Source organism: Triticum urartu, chromosome 3A (assembly GCF_056163025.1).
Source record: "Triticum urartu cultivar PI428250 chromosome 3A, HENAU_Tu73, whole genome shotgun sequence".
Taxonomy (NCBI): Eukaryota; Viridiplantae; Streptophyta; class Magnoliopsida; order Poales; family Poaceae; genus Triticum; species Triticum urartu.
In genome coordinates, this window is record NC_141875.1 from 307,802,183 (window position 1) to 307,814,328 (window position 12,146).

At 42.0% G+C, this 12,146-nt stretch overlaps 1 pseudogene; it reads left to right on the forward strand.

Annotated features, from left to right (window-relative positions):
- Positions 1 to 10,201: 10,201 nt before the first annotated feature.
- Positions 10,202 to 12,146, forward strand: part of LOC147979535 (zinc finger BED domain-containing protein RICESLEEPER 2-like) — a 14,894-nt pseudogene continuing 12,949 nt past the window's right edge.

Below are 12,146 nucleotides of genomic sequence, written 5' to 3' on the forward strand. Positions count from 1 at the left end.
ACATGTGCCAGGTGCCGCCACTATGGGATTTGTGGTAAGGAGGGCTTTAATATCTTCCAGGGCGGTGCTACCTCGCTGGTCCACTTAAAATTATTTGTTTGTTTCAGCAGTCCGTACAGGGGTAGTGTTTTTTCCCCGAGTCTTGAGGTAAAGCGGCTTAGTGCGACCATGCAGCCTGCCAATTTTTGGACGTGTTTGAGCTCGGTTGGCACCTCTAGTTGGGCCAAGGCTAGAATTTTGGCCGGGTTGGCTTCTATTCCTCGGTTGGACACGATGAAGACGAGGAGTTTGTCCACCGAAACACGATGAAGCCATGGCATTTCTTCGGGTTAAGCTTGATTTGGTATTCCCGCAGACTGGCGAATGTTTCGTGAAGGTCATCAACCAGCTGCTCAATGTGTTTGGTTTTGACAATCACATCGTTGTCATAGGCCTCTACGGTTTTACATGTTTCTTCAAACATGTCTAGATCATACGTTGGTACGTTGCACCAGCATTTTATAGTTTGGAAGGCATTGTGTTAAAGCAGAATGGACCGTTGGGCATAATGAATGTGGTCGCAGCCTGATCGGATTCTTTCATATTTATTGATGGTATCCCGGGTAGGCGTCTAGGAAGCACAGTGAGCTATGCCCTGCTGTGGCGTCCATGATCTCATCAATGCATGATAGGGGAAATGGGTCCTTGGGGCAAGCCTTATTAAGGTATATAAAATTGACACAAAGGCGCGATGACTTATCCTTCTTGGGTACCATGACCAGATTAACAAGCCAGTTGGGGTGTTTTATGTCTCTGATGAATTCGACTTCAAGTAGTTTAGCCAATTCCTCTCCCATAACTTGATGCTTGGGATTTAGAGAACTGCCGAAGTGCCTATTTGACAAGTTATAGCCTTTTAAGATGTAGCGGCTATGTTCAGAGAGTCTTCATGGAATCCGCGACATATCCGAGGGGTGCCAGACAAATATAACCAAGTTTTGTCTAAGTAAGTTGCGTAGAGCTTCCTCGATTGCTGGCTCGAGTTGTGCCGCGATCGATGCTGTTTTACTTGGTCAGTGGGATGTACTTGAAATTTGACGATGTCGTCGGCTGGTTTAAAGGAGGTTGACTTTGACCACTTGTCGAGGATGATATCATCCCAACAAACTATAGCCCGTAATGATGTCAAGCCGTGAGGGCCTCGGGCAGTGACTCAAGGGCGAGCGATGCTATTTTGTTTTCGATTTTAAGTGCTTTGCTAGGGTTGCTTGAGATGGTAATTATCCCATTTGGGCCCGACATTTTGAGCTTCTTGTAGCTGTAATGCAGAATTGCTTGAAACTTTGAAAAGGTACCGCATCCCAGAAGGGCATGATAGCCGCTTTGGAAGGGAACAATATGAAATGTTACCACCTCGAATCGATATTTTTCGGGTGTCCCAAAACCCACGTCCAAGGTAATTTTTCCGAGGCATCCTGCCTCCCATCCAGGTATTATCCCTTTAAAGGTAGTTTGGCTTTGTTTGATGTGCAATTTCTCAATTTTCATCTTGTCTAGATTGTCTTCTTAGACGAGGATTAAACTGCCACCTCCATCCATTAGCACCTTCCAAAGCTGTCAACCGCTAACGACTGGGTCGAGGGTCCGGGCGGCTGGGCACCTGCACGGTGTGATCCTTGGTTGATCCCTATGGTCAAAGGTGATTGACGTGTCTATCCACGCGCCCCAAGTTACTATGTGCTGAATGGAGCTGATTTCTTGAAGAGCTCGCTTCCCCCATTTTTTACGCCAAGGTTTCATTGATCATCAAGACCTCGTCATCATCCAAGGACTCATCCACATACCTTTTCTTGCCTGCAAGGAAGGCTACGCCTCCCTTAGCTACCCGCCTCACCACCCAACAGTCACGAAGAATGTGGGTTGGGCTGGTATTTAGCAGAACGGAGTGTAAGGGGCACGGTTTATCCATCAAACCGACGAGGGCAGTCTTGCATCATACATCGGGTTTCCTCTTTTTGCGAGGTTGACCGACTGATGATGGTTGTGCACGGTGATCATGCTAGAGTGTGATCCTATCACAATTTAAGCTTCTGTCATAGATTGAATGTGCCTACTTTTCCCGGGCCAGCCAGATACTACTTCTTGACCTTGCGTTGGTTTTTCCCTTGAAGAGGAAAGGGTGATGCAACAAAGTAGAGATAAGTATTTCCCTCAGTCAAGAACCAAAGTATCAATCTAGTAGGTGGAACACACAAGTCTCCAATAGTTGTACCTGTACAAACAAATAAATACTTTCACCCAACGTGATAAAGGTGTTGTCAATCCATTCACGGTTACTTGCAAGGATGAGATCTGATAGTGATAGATATAAAAGATAAGTAAAAGGGCAAAATAAAATAAAAGTAAATAAATTGCAGCAAGGTATTTTTGTGTTTTTAATTTTGTAGATCTTAAAATAATACGATGAAAGATAGACCCGGGGGCCATAGTTTTCACTAGAGGCTTCTCTCTTGAAAGAAAGCATGCGATGGGTAAAAAAATTACTATTGAGCAATTGATAGAAAAGCCCATAGTTATGACGATATCCAAGGCAATGATCATGTATATAGGCATCACGTACGAGACAAGTAGACCGACTCCTGCCTCCATCTACTACTATTACTCCACACATCGACCGCTATCTAGCATGCATCTAGTGTATTAAGTTAACAAGAATGGAGTAACGTCTTCAGCAACATGACATCTGATATGCTTTGACATATCTATAATTTTTTATTGTTCCATGCTATTATATTATCAATCTTGGATGTATTGTATCCATTATTATGCTATTTTATATCATTTTAGGGACTTTTGTTTCTTGGTAATGATTCTAATGTTTCCTGGAAGCTTTGGGAGGAGGCTAGAAGGGCCACCAAATGGCCACAAGCTTAGGGGCACGTCCTAGGGGGGGCGCCCCCCAAGCTTGTGGGCCCCTCATGGCTCCTCTAACCCTAATCATTCTTCTATAAATACCCAAATATTCCTCGTAGACCAGGGGACACACCAAAAATACTTTTCTGCCGCCGCAAGTTTCTGTCTTCATGAGATCCCATCTGGGGACCTTTTTTGGTACTCTGTAGGAGGGGATTGGATCATGGAGGGATTCTACATTAACCTTGTTGCCCTTCCGATGATGTGTCAGTAGTTTACCATAGACCTACGGGTCCATAGCTAGTAGCTAGATGGCTTCTTCTCTCTCTCTTTGATCTTCAATACAATGTTCTCCTCGATGTTCTTGGAGATCTATTCGATGTAACCTTCTATTGCACTGTGTTTGATGAGGACATGACTACCTTGGATACGACCAAAAATATTGCATGCATGCATGTTTGTCAGGTGATTTCTAGTGCAAACTATTCAATAATCTATTTATGTTATCCAAAACAAAAATACTTCACACACTTTTGTGTTTTGTCTAATTGTAGGTGTATAGGACATTTGTACAATACACATATGAAGATAAGGGAAAACGAGAAGTTTAGGTTCTGTTAAAAAAGTTCTCTCACGTCACTTTTGGACCAAGAGAAGATAGAGTCCAAGTCTCTCATGTTCTGGATTCAGATTCGGACTGCACAGACATACCTGACTCAAAACATCAACAACTTTTTCATACGGACTCCAAATTGGGTGATTCTTTTTTTGTTGGAAAGTAGATTTCATGCTCTTTCCAATCCAATTGGAATCACCTTCAAATTCGTGCATAGCATTGAGATATCGATGAAACAATCTGACGCTGCAGCAGAATCCGAGTCAAACAACAAGTCCAAAGGTGGTGCACCACCTCCACTTGGGCCCATGAGCCTTGTACGACCTAGGGCTAGACGTCCTCCCACCTCCTTGGCCGCCATCCCTTGCTCCTATATAAGTAGATCCATCTAGTAGCTTTTTCCTTGGGATTTGTTTAGTTAAAAGTTAGCCAACACAACTTCGTGTACTTCGTTTGTGTGCAACGACCAGACCAAGACCGCTTTCGGATCCCCACCTTTATTAATACTTCATCTATATTCGCAATATTCAGATTGCAATATCATATTCTTGCTTGTTCTTCGATTGCGTGCAGGAATAGACCTTCGTGGTCAGGCTGATCGAGCTTCCAGCATCGTCAGTAACCTCGGGAGATTGGTTTAGCGATTGCTAAGGCGCAACGTCGTGCATATTTGTAGTCGGATCGTCAAAGTCGACTCCACCAAATCGATAGTTATCATCTCATCGAAAGATCCGGACCTTCGCCTCTATCAAGTGGTATCAGTTTTCAGGTTGCTCAGTGAGAATTTCCAGTTTCCCCTAGATTAGATTTATTTTCTTACCTATTGTCCAAGAAAAAGCCACAAAAAAGTTAGATCTATTCTTCCTTTTGTCCAAGCCAGTCTGAGCCTTTGCAATTTTCTTTCCATTGTTTGCATTATTGAATTATCGGTTGCATCATCGTGTTAAGTTGTTGGTCTTAGTGTCTAGTTCGTTTAGAGTTTCGAGTTCTGTTCACATTGGTCACGCCGCCGCTGCATCGTTATCCCTTCCGCTGTCCACCACCCATCCATCAATTTCCTCCACGTGCTACCCGCCATTCATTGTCATAATCATAGTTGAGATCGTTCCCATCTTCGCTTGATCCAATCTACATCTTATCTAGTTTGTTTCGGAAAGAGGGAGAGAGAAAAAAAAGACAAAGAAAAAAAAGAAAAAAATAAAGAAAGAGAAAAAAAGTGTGAGGAAAAAAAAGAGAGAAGAATTTTTTTTGGATCTATCTAGACTCAATCTCGTAGCTGAATTCGGTTGGAATCTGTTTTGTGCACTGTTCGGTAAAATAGGCATAACTTCCTCATACGAAGTCCGTTTTGGCTCCGCGAGTACTCAAATTAAAGCTAGAGACGAGTCGCATCTAAATAGTTTCAGAAGAAAGTTCAATATTTGACACCTCAAAATCGGCTTCTAAATAGGTCTTTTTCTCCTCCGAAGTTTATGAACGCAACTTATTCCAGTTTTTCAAGCCAGTTTTAGAATCTTTTGACTCCTCATATCAACTCTGAATTGAGTGATTCTTTTTGTGTTTGAAAGATGAGTCAATACCATTCTTGAAAAAAAAGTAATCAGAAAATTGGCTCAAACTTTTCCAGAGGAAAGTTGGAGAGAGAGAGAGAGTTGTTGTATATCCTGCTTGGCAGTTGTTTTTCATCATTATCTTTACTGCCGTTGTGATCTTCACTTATATCTTGCTGTCCAGAGCTACTTAGTATCCTTCATTGATGCTAGTTATGCTACGTCGTGACCTCATTAGTGTTCTAGGCTCGCGTCTCTAGTCCGGTCTAGCCTAGGACCAGCACAGTACCGTCGTTGAACGTTTATTCAACATTGCATCTTTGAATTGATTATTGCTAATCTCTTGCTACCATATATAGCCAACCCAGCTCCACATATTTCTACACCGTGTATACGTACGTTCCCCTGGCAATCGCTTTACATAATCTTCAGAGTTATTTGACACCGCTGGTTGCCTGTCACCACCTGCTGCTTGGTAAGAACTTGCAAGATATTGATATTTGCTTTACTATGAGCGCTTTACCACCACACCCTAGTAGTTCATAGGAACATTATTCTTGAATTTTCTTTCTTGTTTCTACTAATCATGACAGGTTCCAAAGATAGAAGTTCTTGGACGACGAACACATCTTCACCATCACGAGAGTTGGGACAACACACACAAGCACATGGTCAGGTTATCTTTTTACCGTCATTTGAGGGTAGATTTAATCCTACTACTTATCTAGCTTGGGAGCTTGAAGTAGAACAAGTTTTTAGTCACCATGACTTTTCTGAACTTGAGCGAGTGCGAGCAGCCACTAGAGCATTTACTGGTTTTGCTTCTGTTTGGTGGAGTGTACATTGTAAGAAAAACATTGATAACCAACCCACAACATAGAAAGTTTTGAAAGCTGTAATGAGACAATAATTTTTCCCTCCTTACTATCGTCGTGAATTGCTTCGCAAATTTGAACAATTTAAACAAGGCAACAACACTGTTCATGCTTACTACCAAGAGTTCAAATCTTATATGCATCATTGTGACATAGAAGAATCTGAGAATGATACAATGAATATATTTTTTGGTGGTTTGAACCATGATATTCAGGCAAGATTTCAGTATATTCCTCGTTGCATTACTGGTATGTATGTCCGTGCTTGTACCTTTGAGAGACAGATACAGGAGGATGCATAAGGTGACTACAACAACTACTATTCCAGTTCATGCTCACCACCGCCGGTTGGTTCCTCCACCGTTGCACCTCGGATTGTGAGCGCGGCATCATCTCAAGAGTATGGTACATTGTCAACGTCCGTACCTACATCAGCTACATCTTTGCGACAAGGTAACAGTAAAGGTATTGATGATATAACTTCACATGAGAATAATGCATGCCTAGTTAACTTGAATGCGTCATGTATTGAGTTACCTGTTGATTTGAGCACACCACCTATTTTAGAGAATCTTGTTACTGTCATGAATGTGTCATGTGATCAAACAACTGAAATATCAACAATTTTGAGTGCACCCATTGAATTAACTGTTGATGCAAAAGAACCAATGTTTAATCATTTTGATATGACCTCCAATCTTGGTGATGATTCTGTGTTCAATGACTTATTGCATGTTTGCTTATTTAAGCATGTTGTAGCATGTAAATTTGATGCAAGTAATGTTTATTCACCAAAGTTGGGATGGTTTAATGATGAACATTGCCAATCTTTTGAAATGAATAAGAGCTTCACTTATATGTGCAAACTGAGTTGCAATATTTTCATGCCTTCTACTTCTTGTGATAATTTTTTGGCTTTAGATTTTATGAACTATGAAAGTTACTCATGTATACATGTGTCATATGTGCAAAAATCAAGGGAATTTAAAATGGATGACATATACATATACAACATGTACACCTTGTCTCTTTTGTTAGCCACATTTCAAATTAAGCAATGCCGAAGACGGCTTTGTTTTCAAAAAGGGGAGGATGATGAGGACAATACTACCTTGGATACGACCAAAAATATTGCATACATGCATATTTGTCAGGTGATTTATAGTGCAAACTATTCAATAATCTATTTATGTTATCCAGAACAAAAATACTTTACACACTTTTGTGTTTTGTCCAATTATAGGTGTATGGGACATTTGTACAATCCACATATGAAGATAAGGGAAAAGGAGAAGTTTAGGTTCTGTTCAAAAAGTTCTCTCATGTCACTTTTGGGCCAAGAGAAGATAGAGTCCAAGTCTCTCACGTTCTGGATTCAGATTCGGACTGCATAGACATACCTGAATCAAAACGTCAACAACTTTTTCATACGGGCTCCAAATTGGGTGACTCTTTCTTTGTTGGAAAGTAGATTTCGTGCTCTTCCCAACCCAATTGGAATCACCATCAAATACGTCCGGAGCATTGGGATATCGACGAAACAATCTGACACTGCAGTAGAATCCGAGTCAAAAAACAAGTCCAAAGGTGTTGCACCACCTCCACTTGGGCCCATGAGCCTTGTACGACCTAGGGTAAGTTTTAGGCTGCCTTGGGACGTCCTCCCACCTCCTTGGCCGCCATCGCTTGCTCCTATATAAGTAGATCCATCTAGTAGCTTTTTCCTTGGGATTTGTTTAGTTAAAAGTTAGCCAACGCAACTTCGTGTACTTCGTTTGTGTCCAACGACCAGACCAAGACCGCTTTCGGATCCCCACCTTTATTAATACTTCATCTATATTCGCAATATTCAGATTGTATTATCATATTCTTGCTTGTTCTTCGATTGCGTGCAGGAATAGACCTTCGTGGTCAGGCTGATCGAGCTTCCAGCATCATCAGTAACCTTGGGAGATTGGTTTAGCGATTGCTAAGGCGCAACGTCGTGCACATTTGTAGTCGGATCGTCAAAGTTGACTCCACCAAATCGATAGTTATCATCTCATCGAAAGATAGGGACCCTCGCCTCTATCAGTGTTTGTTGAGATCTGATAATTTGTGGGTGATGAGGACATCAATACCATTGTCACACCCACAACCCCTGCTGCTATACATACTGGACCAATTACTAGAGCTCGCGCACGCCAATTGAATTACCGGGTACTTTTGTTTCTTGGTAATGATTCTAATGTTCATGATAATATGATACTGCCTCAATTGGATACATTTGTCTTGCTTACAAATGAAGGACCTAGCTTGGACACGAAGGATGAACATTGGAGCAAGATCAAGCATGGAGATGATGGCATGCACAAGGGGAACAAGAACAGAGTCACAAGTGATGATTTCAGGACTTTGAAGCCACCATAATGAGTGCATGAAGGCTTGGACAAAATATACAAGAAGCCACACAATAAATTTCGTCCAGAGGATACTATAGGTGTTGCATCACCTTATTATTGGGCCAAGCCCATGTAATTTCGAAATACTGATGTATAGGGTGTTTTTAGAGTCCATATATGTGGGGAAAACAGAGTTAGGGTTGATCATGCTCCAGCGTAGTCAATAAAGCTTTCGTCTTATATTCGCATTATCCAGATTGCAATCTTAGTTTCTTGCTTGTTCTTCATTTGCTCGCAGGAAATAGACCCTCGTGGTCAGGTTGATCGTGCTCTGGCGTAGTCAATAACCTCTCGGAGTTGGTTTAGCTATTGCTAAGGGGCGACGTCTTTGCATGTTCGTAGTCGGATCATCCAAGTCTACTCCTCAGAAAATGATAATCACCATCTCATTGAAAGACGGGACACTATTGCCTCTATCAAGTGGTATCAGATTTCCAGGTTGCTCGATGAGATTTTCCAGTTTTTCATAGTTTATATCGAGTCTGTTCTTCATACCTACAGTCCCCAAAAAAGCCAAATTTTATTTATTAGGGTTGGTTCATCATATCCGAACCAATATGAGCCTTTGCATAATCTTTTTAGGGTTTTTGCTTTGTTGAATTTGCGGTTGCATCGTCATGTCAAGTTGCTGATCTTAGCATCTAGTCCTTTAGATTTTCGAGTTCTGTCACAATTTGTCACGCCGCCACCGCACCATCTTCATCATTGTTGCCATATACCACCACCACCAACGTCTTCCTTTCCCCTGCCATATACATCTGTCTATCCACCACTAATTCGAGTACACAAACATCTGCATGTCCACCACTAATTTCAGACCACATATACCTCTATCTATCCACCACCAATCCGAGTCCACATATACCTCTGCCTATCCAGCACCAATCTGAGTCTTTTCATATTAGGTTTGTTTTCGAAATCCCTCTCTTTTCAGATTCGTGTTTCCTTGCCTGAGTAGGTTTTGAAAAAAAAGTCTGGAGACCCCCGGGCAGTTTTTAGGCCAAAATTTCAGCAGGTGAAAGTATTTTTTTCCATATCATGTTTTTAGGTCCCAGGGAGCATTTTGAGACACTCGCCATCATAGTTATTTTTTGTCGCACTTTTTGGTCGTCACAGCCCTGATTTCTGAATTACAATAGTAAAAAAATTGTTCCTATCCTATTATTTTGACTTGGGAAGAGTTTAGAGACACTCACCATTATAGTGTTTATCGCAAAAAAAGAGCACAAAAAAAGAGCGAGAAAACAAAAAAATCAGTGTGTGCTTTTCCCTTGTTTACGTGCCACGCCGTGCTTTTGTTGGTGTTCTAGGCTCGCATCTCTAGTACGGTCTAGCCTAGGACCAGCACAGTACCGTCGTTGAGTGTTTATTCAATTTTGCATCTCTGAATTGATTATTGCTGACATTTTTACTACCATATCATAAACCTTCCCAGCTCCACATACATCTACATCGTGTGTTTGACACCACCTAGCAATCACTCTGTCCAAGCTTTGAGAGTTTTGACTACAATGGTTGCCGATCACCACCTGCTGAAAGAACTGGTAAGAATTTGAGATTTGCTTGACGGATTTGTTACACCCCACCACTTTCTAGTAGTCTGTAGGATCATCTTATTGTGTGTTTCTATTGCTGCTAACCATGGCAGGACCACAAGACAACAAGATTGACTTGGATGGGAGAACATAACGAAGAAGGAGCTTCATTATAAGTTTCAACAAATGTTAGGTCAACAGGTGGAAAATGTGATGGCCAGCATTGGAAAGTCACTGGCGAGTATTGACGACATTGAGAAGACCATTGACACCAAGTTGGACGCCAAGTTCGATGAAGTACTCGCTCGTCTACCACAGCCACCACCTGCATCTGCTGCACCATTGCAACAACATCAACAACCACCTCCACATCGCAATCCAGCAGGGTGAGCGCTCCAGCAGGGCGAGCGCAGCATGTTCCTCTTGAGCCAGGACAAACTTCGGGTGCCACTGTTACTGCTGTTGATGCTTCTATAGCTCCTGTTGCTACTGTCGCGGAGGAGGACTGTTATGAGGATGAAGTTGATCAAAATCAGAACTACGTGCAACCGCCATCACCACCACCCCTAGCAGGTTGTGCTCATGCATATAATCGCAACGGCAGGGTTGCACCACCACCTCAGGTACGAGATCATGACCATCTACCTAAACTGAAATTGAATATTCCACCATTTGATGGTAGACATGTTCCTGATATTTATGTTACTTGGGAGTTACAAACTGAACAACGTTTTACAGGTTTACAATATCCCGAGGAGAGATGTGTTGCTGTTGTTGTTTGTGCTTTCACTAGTTTTGCATGTGTATGGTGGTCTGAACATTGTAGATTATATCCTATTCAAGCTAGTTGGGCTGCTTTGAAAAGTGCTATGCGTACTCGTTGGGTTCCACCATATTATCAATGTGAATTACTTCAAAAATTGTAGCATTTGAGACTACAAAGATTCTGTAAAGGAGTATTATCAGCAATTACAAATTGGCATGATTAGATGTGGTATTGTTGAGGATAATGAGGCTATGCTTGCACATTTTATGGGTGGATTAAATAGAGATATTCAGACCATTTTAGAGTATAAGGAGTATAACAATATCACTCGTTTATTCCATCTTGCTTGTAAAGCTGAACGTGAAGTGTACGATTGAGAGGCCTTGGCGCGAACTAAATTTTTTGCAGGTCGACCTTCATCATGGACACCGCGTGCATCCCCTACTTCCATATGTTCTGCTACACCGGCACCTCCGTCAGCTGCCACCTCTAACCGTGATACAAGAAAGACGGCACAACCACCACTATCTGCTAAGAGCACACCTTTTGGGCCTCCATAGAGCTCTTCTTCATATATGGCATCAATCAGGCAAACACATGATATCATTTGTCATCATTTTAAGGGTGGAGCTCATTATCCGAGAGAGTGACCCTCTAAGCGTGTGATGATTGCTACTGAGGGTGGTGGGTATGAGTCCACTAGTGACTATGATGAGGAGATTTTGGCTCTAACTACACGTGAAGAACACGGTGGACATGATTCTGAACAAGGGACGCAATACATGGCTGCTGAAGACGCTGACAGGCATGAAAGTTTAGTTGCCCAACGTGTTTTGAGTGTGCACATCACTAACAAAGTTACACCCACAGCCCCTACTAATACATATACATGACCAATTACTAGAGCTCGCGCATGCCAATTAAATTACCAGGTACTTTCGTTTCTTGGTAATGATTCTAATGTTCGTGAAAATATGATGCTGCCTAAATTGGATACATTTGTCTTTCTTACAAATGAAGGGCCTAGCTTGGACAAGAAGGACGATCATTGGAGCAAGATCAAGCATGGAGATGATGGCATGCGCAAGCGCAACCAGAACGGAGTTACAAGTAATGATTTGAGGACTTTGAAGCCACCATAATGAGTGCGTAAAGCCTTGGACGAAATATACAAGATGACACTTCATAAATTTTGTCCAGAGGCTATTATAGGTGCCGCGTCACCTTATTATTGGGCCATGCCCATGTAATTTCAAAATACTTGAGTATAGGTTGTTTTTAGAGTCTGTATGTGTGGGGAAACAAGAGTTAGGGTTGGTTTCGGTCCCCTCCTCCAAGGGCCATGAAATTCCCCCCTCTTCCTCCATATATACAACCCTTAGGGCATCGCTTAGACTTTGGGTCTTTTTTAGATTAAAGTTCGCCATAGCTGCAACTTCGCGTACTTCGTTTGTGTTCAACGACCAGAAAA